Source organism: Staurois parvus, unplaced genomic scaffold (assembly GCF_062004578.1).
Source record: "Staurois parvus isolate SC_StPar_1 unplaced genomic scaffold, SC_StPar_1.0 ptg000404l, whole genome shotgun sequence".
Lineage (NCBI taxonomy): Eukaryota > Metazoa > Chordata > Amphibia > Anura > Ranidae > Staurois > Staurois parvus.
Window position 1 is genome coordinate 38,711 of NW_028318200.1, and position 19,379 is coordinate 58,089.

Consider the following 19,379-nt stretch of genomic DNA (forward strand, 5'->3'; position numbering starts at 1 on the left):
TGCCTCTTATATACAGTTGTGTTCAAAATAATAGGATTTTGAGCTTTATTCACTTTTTTTCAACACACTGCTAATAGCTTTTATTTCCATACACACAATTGCATTGGGAACACTACACATTCTATTCCAAATGAAAACATGAAGAAAAATATATCAAATTTGTGGTGTTCAAGAAAAATGAATATTAGACTGTTCAAAAAAATAGCAGTGTTTGTATTCTTCTTTACAAACTCAAACATTCACTATATAAACTGAAAAATGTTTGAATATTTTGCTTTCCTTTGAATCAATTAATATTTAGTTGTATAAGCACTGTTTCTGAGAACTGCTGTACATCTGTGTTGCATGGAGTCAACCAACTTCTGGCACCTGTGAACAGGTATTCCAGCCCAGGATGATTGGACTACATTCCACAGTTCTTCTCTATTTCTTGGTTTTGCCTCAAACTGCATTTTTGATGTCACCCCACAAGTTTTCTATTGGATTAAGATCCGGGGATTGGGCTGGCCACTCCATAACGTCAATCTTGTTGGTCTGGAACCAAGATGTTGCACGTTTACTGGTGTGTTTGGGGTCGTTGTCTTGTTGGAACACCCATTTCAAGGGCATTTCCTCTTCAGCATAAGGCAGCATGACCTCTTCAAGTATTCTGATGTATTCAAACTGATCCATGATCCCTGGTATGCGATAAATAGGCCCAACACCGTAGTATGAGAAACATCCCCATATCATGATGCTTGTGCAACCGTGCTTCACTGTCTTCACAGTGTACTGTGGCTTGAATTCAGTGTTTGGGGGTCGTCTGACAAACTGTCTCCGGCCACTAGACCCAAAAAGAACAATCTTACTTTCATCAGTCCACAAAATGTTGCGCCATTTCTCTTTAGGCCAGTCAATGTGCTGTTTGGCAAATTGTAACACCTTCAGCACGTCTTTTTTTCAACAGTGGGACTTTGTGGGGGCTTCTTGCAGATAGCTTGGCTTCACATAGGCGTCTTCTAATTGTAACAGTACTCACAGGTAACTTTAGACCTTCTTTGATCTTCTTGGAGCTGATTGTTGGCTGAGTCCTTGCCATTTTGGCTATTCTTCTATCCATTCGAATGGTAGTTTTTTGCTTTCTTCCACGTTTTGGTTGCCATTTTAAAGCATTTGCAATCATTTTAGCTGAGCAGCCTATCATTTTCTGCACTTCTTTATAGGTTTTCCCCTCTCTAATCAACTTTTTAATCAAGGTACGCTGTTCTTCTGAACAATGTCTGGAACGACCCATTTTCCTCAGAATTTCAGAGAGAAATGCACTGTAACCAGCATGTACAACATTTTCTGCCTTCCTTCCTTAAATAAGGGCAATAATTGCCACCTGTTTTTCAAAGATTGAATGACCTCACTAATAGAACTCCACACTGCTATTATTTTGAACATGCCCCTTTCAATTAGTGATTCAATTACACAGAATCAGCAGCATGCATGTCATGACTGTTGGGTCTGTTGGATTTCTATTACTCTACTACACCTGCTAGTAAATTATTTGTCATGTAGAAATATCATTTCTACCATAAACATTGATTGGGTTAGTGATGTCTGACTGCTATTATTTTGAACACAACTGTATATGAAACTCATTACATGCAAAGCAAGATAGTTCAAGCCGTGATTTGTCATAATTGTGATGATTATGGTTTACAGCTCATGAAAACCCCAAATCCACTATCTCAGAAAATTAGAATATTGTGAAAAGGTGCAATATGCTAGGCTCAAAGTGTCCCACTCTAATCAGCTAATTAAGCCATAACACCTGCAAAGGGTTCCTGAGCCTTTAAATGGTTTTTTTTCATGTTTTGATTTGGAATAGAATGTGTAGTGTTCCCAATGCATTTGTGTGTATGGAAATAAAAGCTATTAGAAGGATTTTGAGCTTTATTCACTTTTTTTCAACACACTGGTATTATTTTGAACACAACTGTATTAGTCTCACCTTTTAAGTTGCATTACTAAAATAAATGAACTTTTGCACGATATTCTAATTTTTTTGAGTTTCACGTGTGTGTGTGTGTATATGTATGTATGTATATATATATATATATATAATAGTTTGTATACGCTATAACTTTCGCAAAAACCAATTAATATACACGTATTGTGATTTTTTTTTTTTTTTTTTAACAGAAAACATGTAACAGAAGACATTTTGGCCTAAATTTGAGTTTTTTGGATATTTTTAATAGAAATGAGAAAATATTGGGTGTTTTTTCCAAAATTTTGGGTCTTTTTTCGTTTATATAACAAAAAATAAAAAATAACAAGTAGTGATCAAATACCATCAAAAGAAAGCTCTATTTGTGTGAAGAAAAGACAAACCTTTGTTGAGGTACAGTGTTGCATGACCGTGCAATTGCCAGTTGAAATAGCGCAGTGCTGAATAGCAAAAAAATGGCCTGGTTGGGAAAGGGGGTAAATCTTTGGGAGCTGAAGTGGGTTTTTTTTGGAGCAACAGCGAGACCTACCACTATCAGAAGTATGAAAATATCAATACTGTTACTTTACAAAAAAAGTGATTAGGTACTACCTTTCAGTAATTACGTTTGCACATACTATATAATAATAAAGGTTTTACACTGTAGAATATTCCAGATCTGGACCCTTTTCCTTGTTGGCTAATGCACCAAAAAATTTTTTTTTTTCTAATTTGTCCATTGAAGGACACAGGAAGTCATTACCTTGACCCAGCTGAATTGGATTTACAGGGCTAGCTTGGAAGTGACCAACCAGCACTTGATTCCACTTAAGGTGCTTTAAAGACTCTATTCTGGTAACAAGCCATGGAGTGCTTTCCAGGTCCAGAGCTGATGGCATTGCCTTAGCACTTGCCCTGTAGCTAGAGACTCACTATGTAAGTAGGCATATCAGGCTGAGCATCAGGAGCTACTTCAAGATGTGGACCACTGGGCGCCTTTTTAAATTCCCACTCTATGCTTGTCTCTACCTCAGATGAGGTTAACATTGAGGGCAGGAGCACTGATGTCACCTGCTGGGAGGAGTGTCTCCATGCTCTTTCCTGCCATTTAGTGTTTAGGAAGTGTCTTCCTGCTCCCAATTTGCAATGAGTTGGAAGGATTGGCGATCTTTGGTCCAATCCTCCTGCCAGTCTACAGTCACCATGGTCATTTACAATCATCCAGCCTTCACCACCTGTTAGTTGCGGTGGTTTTGTGAATACCTGAGGCCTTTTCTTGCACCCTCCATGTAGTTGCTTTGTTGCCACAGCATGTCTGTATCTGGACGTAGAGGGAAAGGTCCTGCAATGGATGACCATGGCTTACAGTCTCCTAATGATTATGGGGACATTTGCTTTGTGTCTTCAGAAAGCACATCTACAAATCAAAATCCTGTTCTCCTATGATTACCTTGTCATCAGAGTTCCCTGCCTAATCCACAGGACCTCTACTAAAGTCACATAAGGCTTTGCGGCCAAATTATTTCTCAGATATTTACAGAGAGCTGACAATCTAAGCAGCACTTTATATATACTGTATATTCACATCAGTTCCTTCCCTCAAGTAGCTTACAATCTAAGGTCTCTCATATGCATGCATACACATCCTGCAGCCAATTTAGACAGAAGCCAATTAACCTACCAGCATGTCTCTGAAGTGTAGGAGGAAACCATATCCACTCTGAGATATTCCTCTATGGGGACTAGAAGCACCATTGATAGTTTGTTGACACCCCCAAGCACCTATTCAATTTGTTCTTGTTTAGAAAGGATTTTTCTAAATGGTGGTCCATACCCACAGTAGATGTGACAGTGATCCATATGAACAGGGAGACCACTAGGTTTGATTGAGCGTAAGAAGCATACAGCTGGAGCCTCACGCTTCAGTGGTGGTGACTTGCTTGAAGTATCCTGGCTTGTTTCTTATGAGTCTGATGTCCATACAAATGCGCAGATCACTCTGGTTAAAGTGCTGGAATCCGGACACTGTGTCCAAGGAGTGCTTGACTCAACTGGTCTTCAGGGTATTACAAGCCTAAGAAGTGTAAAGAAAGGTCTACCATGTCCCTTTCTTTTTCTTCCTTTACTCCTGGAATCGGCATGCCCAGGTATTCCACACCTGGTTGCCCAGGCACTTGCAGGGCAGCATTCAGTAGAATGAAGGTGTACCCCCACATTTATAAGTGAGGAACATTTGTTGTCAAGCCATTTATGCATAGTTTCCCCTAATGATCCTTGTACTAACCTGGCTTAGGTTTTTTCTTACATAGTAGACATTTGTTACCTTTGGGACATGTAGGTCCAGTAATTATACATGGTATCCCATAGATTCAGCAACCTTGTTCCTTCCCAATGGGACTCTCCTGAAAATTGTGATTTTATGGTCAGTTAAGATGTGTACAGATTAATCCCCATGCTTCTGGGAATCTGCCATTCCAGCCTCACCTTTGCATCTCGAGTTCCCTTCAGAGGATTGGTCCCAGTGTAAGCTATAGAGCCTTCTCTTGTTACCCACACTATGGGACACTTGGATGAGCTATTAATGTGGGCTGTAATGGATGTCTCCCAGATTCAGCTGCTATTGTCCGAAAGCAACAGAAGCTTTTCCCTGACTGTAGGCTGCATGGTCTTACAATAGTGGAATCTATGGCTTCTTCACTTTCATGTCCTTTTTCCATACTTAGCTGTTGCAAAAGAATCTTGTGCTAAATGCTTCCTTTATGCTAGACTCTTCCCAGATTTTCCTCTGTTGTTGTGTACCAAGTTTCTATGCACACTATACGGTACACCCCTGTCCAGTCCTGACTCCTCTGTTCTTTCCAAGGGCAATCTTTAGAAGGTCAGTTTTTGTTGAGGTGAATGTCTGCTCTGGCAGCCATTCTTGCCATGGAGTTTTTCTTTGATTCTTATGGAATCATGTGAGTTGAGGCGTGGGCCTTTTCTATTAGACTGTTTCTGTTAATTTCCTTCTACTAGGACATCTTTCTTAGGATCCTCTTTCTGAAGATAGTTATTAGGAGGGAGCGCTCTCTCTCCCTGTTGACTATGGTTCAGGTTGTGGACCATTTCCCTATAGGATATTACTATTGTTTCCTCTTTCTTGGTCGATCTGTTTGACCAATTCGTGGTATGGTCTTTAGTTAGTCTCCCATGTCAAGGCTTCCCTACTGGTTCGTAGGTATCGGGTATCATTCCCCGTCCTTCCCCTTACCAGGTAGAGGGTTCATCCACATCTCGTGTAATCTTCGGGTGGCTCTTTGGCTTCAAACAGTACCCAGTTCTTGTTACATTGAGCCTTTCAGCAGTTTTGCTGTTGCCCATCCCTCATTTGAACTGCTTTTGGATATCATGACACTTATTGACTTCATGTGTCCTTCAGTAGAGGAGAAAAAGGAGATTCCCTTCTGTCTCTTTATGTTCCTACTTTGGTACTGCTTGCTTACAAAAATGGAGGTGGGGGAGGGGGGTTTGGATTTATAATGGACTACAATTTTTTTTTTTTTGCCAGTGTCCAGTCCTCTTGTAGGCACCAGTAAAACGCAACAGTTAATGACTTCCTGTTTCCCTCAATAGAGAAGAAAAACTGAGGGACACAGGTTCCACTCCTCTCAATTTATAATCATGCTGTAGCACTTCTTGCTAAACCGCTTAGGCAGACCAGTTACAAAAGGGATAATCCTAGACTACAATTTTTGTTTGCCAGTGACCAATCCTCTTGTAGGTGACAGGATAACCCAACAGATCATGACTGTGTCCCTCCAAGAAAAGGGTTTTACTGTGAGTACAAAAATCAGATTGGCCAAAATACACACCAACTATTTTTTTTTTTTTTTTTTTTATTCTGCTAAACACTGGTTACATCTAAACTGATGACAATACAAAACCCAAATTTAGAATAACTAGGGCCCATTTAATGGAAAAGAATTAACTTTTTACTGATTTTTGCATGTATTTAATTGTCCTATACATAAGGAAGAATAACCACAATTTGAACCTTCTTGTGCTTATTAGTAAACATGACTCCCACTATACTCACCTGGTTCCCAGTCTGTTTAACTTACAGTACTGTTTGGTCACTTGGGTTTTGGAATGGATTATATTTGATGCACCCATTAGGTGACATATTTATACTCCTGATTCTGTTTCTTTTTGACCTCATATTCCCTAGTTCACACCTTTTGTTAAAAGCTATTTTTTTTTTATAAAATAGTCTATGCACACAAGTAGCCTCAACAAGTTTAAATATATTTTGATTGGATCCATTCTGTTGTGTTAATGAATTTGTGTTAAGTTGTTGCATGAAATTAGCCCCTTCATTTAAGATAGGCTGCCAAACATGGGCCCTGAGGTTGCACATGAAAAACATCAGCCAACCTATACTTACCTTTAGGGCGGCTTATGGCTTGAAATGTTGCATCTTAACTGCACCCCAGATGCTGCAGGTATTCTATACTTCCAGGTGAGAATAATTGCTCCTACTGTTCACTCTTATGTCACTACAGGGCATACAAACCAGCAGGAGGAACCATTGTGTGAGGAAGGGGCAACTGGTATTCGAACCACAATGTGCTCCTTTTACAGGGCTGTCGTTTAAAGCCTGAGGTAACAATACTTGCACGTTGCCTAGGTCTTGTACAAGTAAGCTTAAAGGTGTGTACAACAAGCTTTTATAAAGCATTTGCAAAGGTTTCAAGCAGCTTTCTTGAAGCCTTTAGAATCCATTCACACCTGGCTTTTGCATTGTGATGCTTTAATGTGTGTTGCATGCACCAAAATAGACCTCAAATAGGTCCTGCAACAACTTTGCTAAGCCACCACACCACAATGCATGTGCACTTGGTTCCAACTGGTTTGGTGTGCTGGACTGTGCTTCAATATCAATGGCACTACACTAGGTCTAAATGGGGCCATAAAATAGATCTATATGCAATCGCCAAAAACGTTATATAAGCTTTAGGGTATGTTCACACTATATACAGATATCTGCATTTTTCTCCCGTGAACAACCCTTAATGTGTTAACTTTGTAAAAAAAAAAAGGAATTTTGACTTACCTGTAAATATATCTTGGGAGTACAGGACATAGGCTGAATAGGCATAGACACTGGGTTATAGCCCGGTATCTTTGGGTGACTGGACACTAGCAAGTTTTTGAAGATGTACCACCTGGGCATCCCCCTATAGTTCTACTACATTCCATGAGTTCTCCGTTTTGTAGCAAGCAATGCAGAATAACAGAAACAGAAGGGAGGGTGTTCTGCATCCTTTTATCTTTAAAGTGGTAGTAAACAAGAATAAAAAAAATATTGGTCCCTCCTGGAGATTTAAGTCATAGTGCACTAATATGCACTACATACTAGCACACTATGACAGACTTACCTGTACTCGGAGCCCTCCAGTGTAGTGCTGTCATGTCTCCCCAGCGCTTCCATCTTTACCCGGTCTACAGGCTCTGGCTCTGTGAATGGCCATGACTGCGATGACATCACAGCACGGCTCTCTGCATTCTAAAGCATACTGTATGCCTTGAATGCAGAGCATTACTGTGCAGGTGACATAATTTGTTGTTGCCAATGTGAATATCTTCTAAATGGTGTCCTTTTAGAGTATAAGCTCTGGGGGTGAGTTGTCATATTCATCTAGCGATGGTGGACTCTGAAGCAAGATGCAAGGTCCTAAGGGTAGGATGGACAGGGAGTCCATCTTTCTGATAGAAGCTGTTGCTTTGAGGTGTGCTCTGATGTCTCTAAATCCAAATCATATAACACCAGCTCGGTGAGACTCCAGTTTTTATGCAAGCAAAAAGGAGTGACTACAGAAAGTAGAGGGGAAACTCCCATTATCTTAATTGTACAGGAAACAGGGCTTGTATTCATAGACCATGGGATGTCCCAAAGAAATTAACTAAGGAGCGGGCAACAACATAGCAAACAGAATTGCCAACAAGCTCACAGAAAAACAAGGGTTAAAGGAGAAGTTCGCCATTGGGACCATGTTACATGTTCATCCTGCTTTGAGGGTGGAATATGTAATATGTTCCCACTGCTGCACTTGCTGCCCGTTCTCCGTACTAGTTGTCAGTTTTTGAAATTAGCGCAATTGTGTGGGGTTCCGCCAACATACCCACGTCATTCATTCAGAGAGTTCTGTGAATGAATTAACTACAAGTGCTAACATCCCTTGTGGTAGTTCATTCAGTCGTCCTGTCAGTGTTAAACTCTTTGATCGTATGAGGTACGAGCACACGGATAAAACTTACAGTCTGCTGGAGACCTGCATAGCACCAGCGATCTGTTGAGCGCTGAATCACTGCTTTACAGACTCAAAAAATAAATATATGCACATAAGTGAACTTATCCTTTAAGATACTGAAATTACATTGGCATATTTTGGAGCTGGACTTTATCTTTCCTTCAGACCACCTTATCCCTGTGCACACATAATGACCACTAAAAAGGCAACCTTACATGTGAGGTTTCCCAAGGTGATATCCCTAACCAGCTCAATGGGTAGTTTCTACAGTACAGAGAGTACCAGGTTGAGTTTCCAAGGCGCCACCGTAGATTGAATTGGGGGATTTATTTCAGCAACTACCCAAAGGAAAGTCTTGAATAAAGACTGCGAAGCAGAGGTTCCTGGAAGAGAGTGGACAAAGCAGAAACCTGTCCCTTAAGTGGCCAGACACTGGTCAGGACAAGATTGAAGAAAGACCAAAATACTAACAACAGATTATTCCCAGAGACTCAGTGGTCTGTCCTCACACCAGCATTACATGTGTGATGTGAAGTAGGTCATTTTCTCACTCTGAGTAAAGTGGGAATAACTAAATCTGTCCTTCAGCATGTGGGTTTCAACAGCCATTCTAGTCATTCAAGCAGGGTGCAACAGGGCCCTTTGCACCAGTAAGTCTGGTCTATTTTGAAGAACCTGAGGCTTGTCTGTCAAAAGTCTGAGTATGTCTGTGTACCACGTCCTTCTGGATGATGGGTAATCTAGGTGCATGAGGATTGCCTTTCTATCTCTATCTTGTGCAGTAGTCGAGGCACAATCTTTATCAAAGGTATATATCAGCTTGAATGGAGTCTAAGGAATCACCAGGGCATCTACCACAAATGCCAAACAATTTATGGTCCTGGCTGCAAATCTGTTCAGTTTGTTATTAAACCTGAAAGTCAGGATGTCCACATCTGGTTTCCCCCTTCTTTGACAGAAATCCTTGAAGATGTCCGGGTGCACAGACCATTCCCCTGCGTCTAGGCACTGGTGGCTTAGGGAGTGTGGCTACCAATGGTCCACACCAGGGATGTGGACAGCAGATAGAGAGCAGGGATGTGAATTTATCCCCAAGGGAGAATATCAAGTTTGTTTCTCTTAGGGCAGCTCGACAACTAGTACTCCCTTCAATGGTTATGTACAGTTAGCCTTTGCTGTGATATTGTCTGACTGCACCCTGACTGGGTGACCATTCAAAAGGGGTTTCAGTGATGCAGTGTTAATTTGATGGCTCTCAGTTTAAAAATATTGCTGGGAAGCTAAAGTCTGAGGGCAGATTTTAGAAAGATGATTAACCAGCCACAGCTCTGAAGGAACTGATTTGTCCTTTAGACGTTGACAGACAAGGTTTTGAATGAGCAGTCCTTCTGCAGAAGGTCATCCAAGTACCCTGCCACATGAATGTCTTGAGTTCACAGAAGAACAAGCACTTTTGTAAACACTTGGGGCACAGAGGAGAGCCCACATGGTAGTTCTACCACGTGTTGGTATCTCATAGCAGAGCTTAAAAAAAAGTGATGACGTTCTGGGAAGATGGGGTTGTTTAGATAGGCATCTTGAATATCTACTGATGTACAGTACCTTGAAAAAGTATTCATACCCCTTGAAATTTTCCACATTTTTTCATGTTACAACCAAAAATTAAAAAATGTATTGTAATGTGATTTTATGTGATAGACCAATACAAAGTGGCACATAATTGTGAAGTGGAAGGAAAATGATAAATGGTTTTCAAAATTTGTTACAAATATCTGAAAAGTGTGGCGTGCATTTGTATTCAGCCCCTTTACTCTGATACCCTAACTAAAGTCTAGTGAAACCAATTGCCTTCAGAAGTCACCTAGTTAGTAAATAGAGTCCATCTGTGTGTAATTTAATCTCATTATAAATACAGCTGTTCTGTGAAGCCCTCAGATTTGTTAGAGAAAATTAGTGAACAAACAGCATCATGAAAGCCAAGGAACACACCAGACTGGTCAGGGTAAAGTTGTGGAGAGGTTTAAAGCAGGGTTAGGTTATAAAAATTATCCCAAGCTTTGAACATCTCATGGAGCACTGTTCAATCCATCATCTGAAAATGGAAAGAGTATGGCACAACTGCAAACCTACCAAGACATGGCCGTCCATCTAAACTGACAGGCCGTGCAAGGAGAGCAGAAAAGCAGCCAAGAGGCCCATGGTAACTCTGAAGGAGCTGCAGAGATCCACATCTCAGGTGGGAGAATCTGTCCACAGGACAACTATTAGTCGTGCACTCCCCAAATCTGTCCTTTACAGAAGAGTGGTAAGAAGAAAGCCATTGTTGAAAGAAAGCCGTAAGAAGTGCCGGTTGCAATTTGCAAGAAGCCATGTGGGGGGACACAGCAAACATGTGGAAGAAGGTGCTCTGGTCAGATGAGATCAACATTGAACTTTTTAGCATAAAAGTAAAACACTGTGTGGTGGAAAGCTAACACTGCACATCACCCTGAACACACCATCCCCACCGTGAAACGTGGTGGTGGTAGCATCATGTTGTGGGGATGGTTTTCTTCAGCAGGGACAGGGAAGCTGGTTAGAGTTGATGTCAAGATGGATGGAGCCAAATATAAGGTAATTTTAGTGGAAAACCTGTTAAGAGTCTGCAAAAGACTTGAGACTGGGGCGGAGGTTTACCTTCCAGTAGGACAATGACCATAAACATACAGCCAGAGCTGCATTGGAATGGTTTTTAGATCAAAGCATATTCATGTGTTAGAATGGCCCGGTCAAATTCCAAACCTAAATCCAATTGAGAATCTGTGGCAAGACTTGAAAATTGCTGTTCACAGACGCTCTCCATCCAATCTGACAGAGCTCGAGCTATTTGTAAAGAAGAATGAGCAAAAAATTCACTCTCTAGATGTGCAAATTTGGTAGAGACATCCCCAAAAAGACTTGCAGCGAAAGGTGGTTCTACAAAGTATTGGCTTAGAGGGGCTGAATACAAATGCATGCCATGCTTTTCAGATATTTGAAAAAAAAATTCTGATTTTGCCATTTTTCATTTTCCTTCCACTTCACAACTATATGCCACTTTGTGTTGGTCTATCACATAAAACCCCAATAAAATACATTTATGTTTTTGGTTGTAACATAAAATGTGGAAAATTTCAAGGGGTATGAATAATTTTTCAAGGCACTGTAACAATTCGTAGAGAATGGGTCACTAAATACAGGTTTGTGTTCTCTATTCATTCATCCTGTCCAGTTAGCAATAGTCTGGCAAATAGACATATCAGCATTTTCTGGATGTAGGGCTGGACCTGCAAGCACAGTAGAAGCCTTTAAAGTGTTACTAAACCCAGGACCCTCCATTCACTCTATCTGGTCTCCCACAGTACACACAACATGGAAATACAATTATTTTAGTAAATATAAACTGCTAAATACCTTTTCTCATCAGCAGTATATAGCAGTCTTGTGTTCATCCAAGCACTGGTTAATCTTGTAGGAGTTTTCATTTTGCTCTAGGAGCAGGGGCGGACTGACCATTTGGAAACGCGGGCACTGCCAGAGGGCCCAGGGTCAGTAGGGGGCCCCATGGGATGCCCCTGGTACTTTTTTCATAGGCTTTTTTGAGTTTGAGAAAGGACACGGGCCCCATGAGTTGTCAGTCTGCCCCTGTCTAGGAGACAACCTCTCTAGCAATATACCCCAAACTGAGCATGTGCAGAGTGACTCCACACAATATGTCTTATCAGGAGATAAGAGGGGGGACACTGGAAGAAGGGGAGGATCAGGGAAGTCAGTTACACAATGCAGAAGAGTAACCCCTTAGGTTCCACAGTGAGTATAACAAGCATGCTTTACTGCATATACAGACTGATTTTACTGTTGTGGGTTTAGACACACTTTAAGAGGGCTTAAAAATGGAAACATCCTCAATAGGAACTGTAAAGTGTTACCTAAGGATTGAAATGGCAGGATCTACTACTGTAACTTCCAATTGATCCTTAAAATTCCTTTTCCATAGGATACATTGATTTTGCCAGCCTCTTCATGTCCACAGTGGCTTGTTTTGGCTGTGGAGGATCAAATTAAATGTGCACTACATGAGGATTGGCACCGCATCAATCAGTGTGTCAACACTGGAAAACGTTGAGAAGACATAGCTTGTGGCTCATAAATGTGGTTGTTTGTAGATCCTCTGCATCTTTCACTACAATATCTGCTTCCCTCTTGTTTTCCCCCATTTCATCTTCAAACAGGTTTAGAGGTTTCAACTTTGATTAATAACTAGAGTCAGGAAGAGAGAGGAAATGTAGCATTTTTGGCCCTTGGAAACTGAAGGTTCTGAGATTGCCAAAGGTTTTCCAAAGAACTCCGACATAGTGGCAGAGAAATGTGTGATGTGCCCCTGTGAGGAAGCTATCTTGAGAGGAGGGGTATAATAACAGGACGCTGCTCTGGGACAAGGAATCAACTATCATTGTCAGCAATCACCTGTAGGCTGTAGGCATGCTATTCACCCATTCTGATCCCGCTGCCTTGAGATCTCTGATTGCTTAAATGAGGGGATCCCCGATGGAAATCTATCTCTGCTCTGTCGTGTCAAATATGTTATGTTCTGCACAACCTTAAAAAAGGACTGGGGAATATCTGAGTGTGTTATTAGAATACATCTACATATGTTTGGTGTTTAGTACTACTAAGTGTTACTAAACCCACAACAGTAAAATCATTCTGTATGTGCAGTAAAGCATGCTTGTTATACTCACTGTGGGACCTAAGGGGTTAATCCTCTGCTTTGTGTAAAAGGATGTTTGATGCTGTCATTTCGGCCCTTCCTCTTGTTCAAATGTCCATGCTGATAAGACAGACTGAACCTGTAGCCCTTCTGCACATGCTCTATTTAGTGTGTATTGCTAGAGAGGTTTTTTTTCTTGGGAAAGTGCATGTGATCAGCACAGGGCCAATCAGCAAGGGTCAGAGGTTTCACATTCTCCTAGAGCAGAAAAAAAACTCCTCCTACAAGCTTTAACCAGTGCTCAGCTGAAGTCACAAGACTGCTCTAACAGCTGATGAGAAAAGGTATTTAGCAGTTTATATTTACTAAAATAATTGTATTTCCATGTTCTGTGTACTGTGGGAGACCAGATATAGTGAATGCAGGGTCCTGGGTTTAGTAACATTTTAAGTTCCCTTTTACTGACAAAGGAAAGCTTTTTTTTACAGTACATATCAACCCTAAATTGATGACATTTATTTGAACAAAGCACTACTTATCATAATCAGCTGCAATGTTTTTTTTTTAAATAAACTATTGTTTTCATCATTTGTAATCCCTCTGCATACACATCATGTCTACATGCACTAATGCAACTGCTGCATGTCAGTTTCCTGGCGGTGACAACCATTAGGAGAGCATGCGATAAGGTGATGACATGGGATAAAAACTGAGACAGGGGCAGTAAGTTTTCATCTTATACAGTGGGGCAAAAAAGTATTTAGTCAGCCACCAATTGTGCAAGTTCTCCCACTTAAAAGATGAGAGAGGCCTGTAATTGGCATCATAGGTAGACCTCAAATATGAGAGACAAAATGAGAAAAAAAATCCAGACAATCACACTGGCTGATTTGGAAAGAATTTATTTGCAAATTATGGTGGAAAATAAGTATTTGGTCACCTACAAACAAGCAAGATTTCTGGCTCTCACTGACCTGTACCTTCTACTTTAAGAGGCTCCTCTGTCCTGCACTCATTACCTGTATCAATGGCACCTGTTTGAACTTGTTATCAGTATAAAAGACACCTGTCCACAACCTCAAACAGTCACACTCCAAACTCCACTATGGTGAAGACCAAAGAGCTGTCGAGGGACACCAGAAACAAAATTGTAGACCTGCACCAGGCTGGGAAGACTGAATCTGCAATAGGCAAGCAGCTTGGTGTGAACAAATCAACTGTGAGAGCAATAATTAGAAAATGGAAGACATACAAGACCACTGATAATCTCCCTCGATCTGGGGCTGCACGCAAGATCTTACCCCGTAGGGTCAAAATGATCACAAGAACGGTGAGCAAAAATCCCAGGACCACACGGGGGGACCTAGTGAATGACCTGCAGAGAGCTGGGACAAACATAACAAAGGCTACCATCAGTAACACACTACGCCTCCAGGGACTCAGATTCTGCAGTGCCAGACGTGTCCCCCTGCTTAAGCCAGTACATGTCCGGGCCCGTCTGAAGTTTGCTAGAGAGCATTTGGATGATCCAGAAGAGGATTGGGAGAATGTCATATGGTCAGATGAAACCAAAATAGAACTGTTTGGTAGAAACACAACTCGTTGTGTTTGGATGCAACTCAGCATTCTCTCTCCTCTAAAGAACATCATACCTACTGTGAAGCATGGGGGTGGCAACATCATGCTTTGGGGCTGTTTCTCCGCAAAGGAACCAGGACGACTGATCCATGCACAGGACAGTATGAATGGGGCCATGTATTGTAAAATTTTGAGTGCAAACCTCCTTCCATCAGCAAGGGCATTGAAGATGAAACGTGGCTGGGTCTTCCAACATGACAATGATCCCAAACATACCGCCCGGGCAACGAAGGAGTGGCTTCGTAAGAAGCATTTCAAGGTCCTGGAGTGGCCTAGCCAGTCTCCAGATCTCAACCCCATAGAAAACCTTTGGAGGGAGTTGAAAGTCTGTATTGCCCAGCGACAGCCCCAAAACATCACTGCTCTAGAGGAGATCTGCATGGAGGAATGGGCCAACATTCCAGCAACAGTGTGTGCCAACCCCTTGAAGACTTACAGGAAACATTTGACCTCTGTCATTGCCAACAAAGGATATATAACAAAGTATTGAGATGAACTTTTGATATTGACCAAATACTTATTTTCCACCATAATTTGCAAATAAATTCTTTCCAAATCAGCCAATGTGATTGTCTGGATTTTTTTTCTCATTTCGTCTCTCATAGTTGAGGTCTACCTATGATGCCAATTACAGGCCTCTCTCATCTTTTTAAGTGGGAGAACTTGCACAATTGGTGGCTGACTAAATACTTTTTTGCCCCACTGTAACAGGAAGTGCCTGTGCAATATCATTCCTGGATGGATCACTGGGAATATTTGAATGGAAACTGCAGATTTAGGGCCTTTGTTGAAAGGCTTTTTTTTTAATCAAATGGGTTTCCATAAAAGTCTAAATAAATGCAAACCCACCTTACAGTTGACAAAAGCCCTGAAGCTGCAGTTTCCATTAAATCAATAGAATGAAGGTCAAATGCAGATCTTAAGATGGTCAACTACAGGTCAGATGTATTCTGATTGATCTTCGAAGCTTCTCAAACTGATGCCATCCACACTAGTCCAAAGCCTGCCACCCTATTGAAAAGGAATTTACATTACATAGACTGTACATACTGGAGGCTTTGACTTTGGAAATTTGGTAAATTTGATTTGACTCCTAATAAATAAATATATATATATATTATCCACACAGTTGCTATTATGATTTTAGGCTCATTAGGTAGTTTTAAAATAAATTTGCAGTTAAAATAAAAACTGCAAGCATGCAAAGTTCTTAATCTTGTCCACCATCTGAGGACTAATGCCAACCTGACCTGCAAAGGGGAAATAGCTGAAATTGCAAGGATGAAGACTAAAAACAGTGTATGTCCCTCACATCAGTGCACAGAATAACCACAGTATTGAGTGGAAATACTATAAGGCAAGCAAATGACATTGAAAATGGGCACAGCAGATGGATGGTCATTAATGAATATGAACTAAATTACATTGAGAATGAAAGGCTGATGTGATGGAGAAGCCAGGTACATCAATACAGTGACCGGTGATCTCACCTCTAAGGCAGGAAGGGTGTATGACTAAAGTTGTCGGTACAGGAACTGATAAAGGCCATTAGATCAGAAACCAAAGGAGCCATATAGTGAAAAGCCCTGAGGAAGCAAACTAGAGCCCAGAGACAAGAGACATGTGAAGAACTAATAGACTGGATCCAGCACAGTATGTATTAATAATAGACATGATAAAAACAAGGCCACTTACTACTACTTCAATGATTTCCTTTTACTTGTTTGATTTTTTATTTTAAAGCCGAACTCCAGGATAAGCCAATATTATCTAAATATATGAGCCATTTGTGTTCTTGAATCTTGGTGTGCTTTGTGTAATTCTTCTAGATCTGGGCATTACTCTGGTGTAAAACATTGCCTATGTGTGGGAGCTTCCTGTAATACAGACCGGTCACTGCTGCTCTCTTCTTGTACAAGGTGAATGGTCTTATCTCCATTTCCTCCTATTGTTTTCTGCAGGCAGCCTGTAGTGGGTGCCTCCACAGCTCTGCTCTCTGCACACGCTATATACAGCATAGTGATGATATCACTGCTGCTTTTATAAACTTTACGAATGTATTTTGTGCACACAAAGTGGGTTCTCTGTGGGCACTGAGGAGTAAATTTAAACAAATGAAATTTGATGTGCCTGGAGTTCCGCTTTAAACATGATAATGTTTAAAGCTAATGGTAAAATATAAAATCTTTGTTTTTTGTCGGCTTCTGGCATTGTCTACCCTCAGATGCCATCTCATTTGACACTGATTTGAGGGTGCTATTCAATAATGTTCTCATGATCTCATGACTCATGACTGGGGTAGATTTACTAAAAATGGTGCACTCAGAATTTGTTGCAGCTATGCATGGTAGCCAATCGGCTTCTAACTTCAGCTTGTTCACTTACACTTTGGCAATAAAACCTGGAAGCTGACTGGTTTCTTTGCAGAGCTGCATCAGATTCTGCACCATGCGGTTTTAGTAAACAACCCCAATGTGTTTATAAAGGGTTCTGTTGCCCAAGGTAACTTAAATGATCCTTACCCCTTGGAGAAAGACCCCTCTTCTTTAAATGTTACAATCAGTCTGCATATGTTATTAGATTAAGACAGTTTGAATTCCCTGCCTTAAGTTTTAATTAAGGTGCTCCTCAAACTTGTTTGATAAACAGGGCTGCTGACTTAATATTACCATACACTGTATTTCCCCGGGTGCAGCCCTGCTCTCTACCTGCCTAGGCTTCCAACTAGCCCCCCTCCCCCTTCCCCCAATAGGTTGTTCAGCCCCCCAGTTGGGTCCTGGATTTATATTACTATACAATCTTGTGAACCAGGCTAGGATCTGGTTCTGTGAGAGTTACCTCTCCTACCACCTTTTCTGTTCTTTGCCTCTCTCCTTCACTACTGAACACTCAATTCTTCCCCCTCTGCCTCCACTGCACTCCACTCCACCTCACCTACCCCTTCCCCTCCGAAAACCAAACCCCAAATTTTCCACATCATTGTCTTGTCTACCGTAAAACCATCGCCACTTCCTCTGACATTTCATTCATACAGTCTCAAGGGTCTCAACAATTTGTTTAAGAGTGCCAAAACCCTTTCCTCTATGCATAAGGTGAAAGTTAGGATAATCCTTTTTCAGGAAACCCACTTCTGTAATGATCACACCCCCACTGTCACAACCCTTACTACTCTAAATAGTTCCACAAGGCAAAAGGGGTCTCCATCGCTATACACACAAATGTACCTAATCATTTTAAACAACAAAAAAAAAACCAGAAGGAAGATACATTTTTAATAATAATCTAATAATCATTACCAGGTCTGCACAGCCAGCCAATATTTACACATTCTTCAAGAATTCACCTAAAGCCCCATTCTCTTTAGTATTGATTTTGACATTGCCTTAGAACTCCATTTGAACACTACCTCAAATCGATCAAATATCTCTTTCAGCCAGTTAAACTCCTTTCAAAAACAGTTATTTAGGCTAGTGGATGTCTGGTGGATTCTTCATCCCCAGGATTAAAATTATACCTTCTATTCAGCCACTCACCAGTCATACAGTTGTACTGACTTATCACCAGCCACCACGCTCTGGGTTGGAACCCTACCACTCTCTCATTAGTGTGGTGTGACCACTCACCAATTATGTTCACTTTCGAAATACCATCTGCAACATGCTCAATGTGTTCAAGGCACCTTAACGATACTCTCTTAGAAGACCCTGATGTGCCACCAGACAATAAAAACTACTATCGCCAATTTCTTAGTTGATCACATAAATTAAACTACTCTCCATTTCCAAGGGGAAGGATTAAAAACCGTAGTCAGAGGGACCCTCATACAACATGGGACCAACTCAAAAAAGAATGAACGACATTTCAAAACTACAGTTCATAGAGACCAAACACAAACAGTTCCAATCACCAGCCACCTTTGCGGAGAATTCTCAGAACAATCCCTCATGCCTCTTATCTGTCGACACCGAGAAGGATTTTGGTAGGGTTAACTGGCCTTTCTTTCCCCAAACATTCATCAAATGGGGCCTAAGCCTGCACAAAAATGTCTAGCCCTATAGCATTCCCTTCTAAATGTTATAACCATGGAACACCTAGACAATGCACTTTGATCCAACCCTTAAATCATTGGCGTAAAAAATGCTAAACCATCTACCCTATGATGGCTTGCATACCAACAGATTTTTTTATCTTCACTTCTAGGCAAACAGGACTTCACCTCCCCACCAACCCCATTTGAAAGCCCCCTTTTACAGGACTATCACCTAACTCAAAGCCTATCTTCAATATACTTGATTCTCCTCACTTCACCATTCATCCCTCCCTCACTATAATGAACAATGGACAGGAGAACTGGGAATCTCCCTTTGTTCAAGATTGGGAAAAAGCCTTTATCTTAACACACTGACTCTCCATAGCAAACAAAGCCCAAGAGGCCAACTTCAAAATCCTTACCCATAGGTACAGTTGCATTCCATACCATATATCCCTCAGTCTCAGAACTCAGGAGATGTCACAATCACCCAAGCACCAAGTTCCATATTTGCTTGTCCCCCTATTAAAAAATTCTGAGACACAGCGTTAATACTATATATTAAGACTACAGACACTACTGTCTCAAATCTCTGTCACATCGTCCTGCTTTCTATACTACCAGGATCTATCAAACACCAAGGGGATATCCTGTGACATTTCCTCATCGTGGCACATACTGTGATCCCATACCATTCGTGTTCTTCCCAACTCCCAACAATCACAGATGATTTTA

General features: G+C 41.1%; 1 protein-coding gene across 2 annotated transcripts in view; it reads right to left on the bottom strand.

The window, feature by feature from the left end:
• LOC149455083 (BICD family-like cargo adapter 1) overlaps positions 1-19,379 on the bottom strand; it is a 136,754-nt gene that overhangs the window by 3,634 nt on the left and 113,741 nt on the right. Inside the window, exon 10 of one of the 2 annotated variants that reach the window (XR_016314102.1) lies at positions 16,105-16,213. The exons of the other annotated variant lie outside the window; for it this stretch is intronic. The gene's annotated coding sequence lies outside the window, so the exon portion shown is untranslated. The remainder of the gene's footprint in view (positions 1-16,104; positions 16,214-19,379) is intronic. 2 annotated transcript variants of the gene reach the window in all.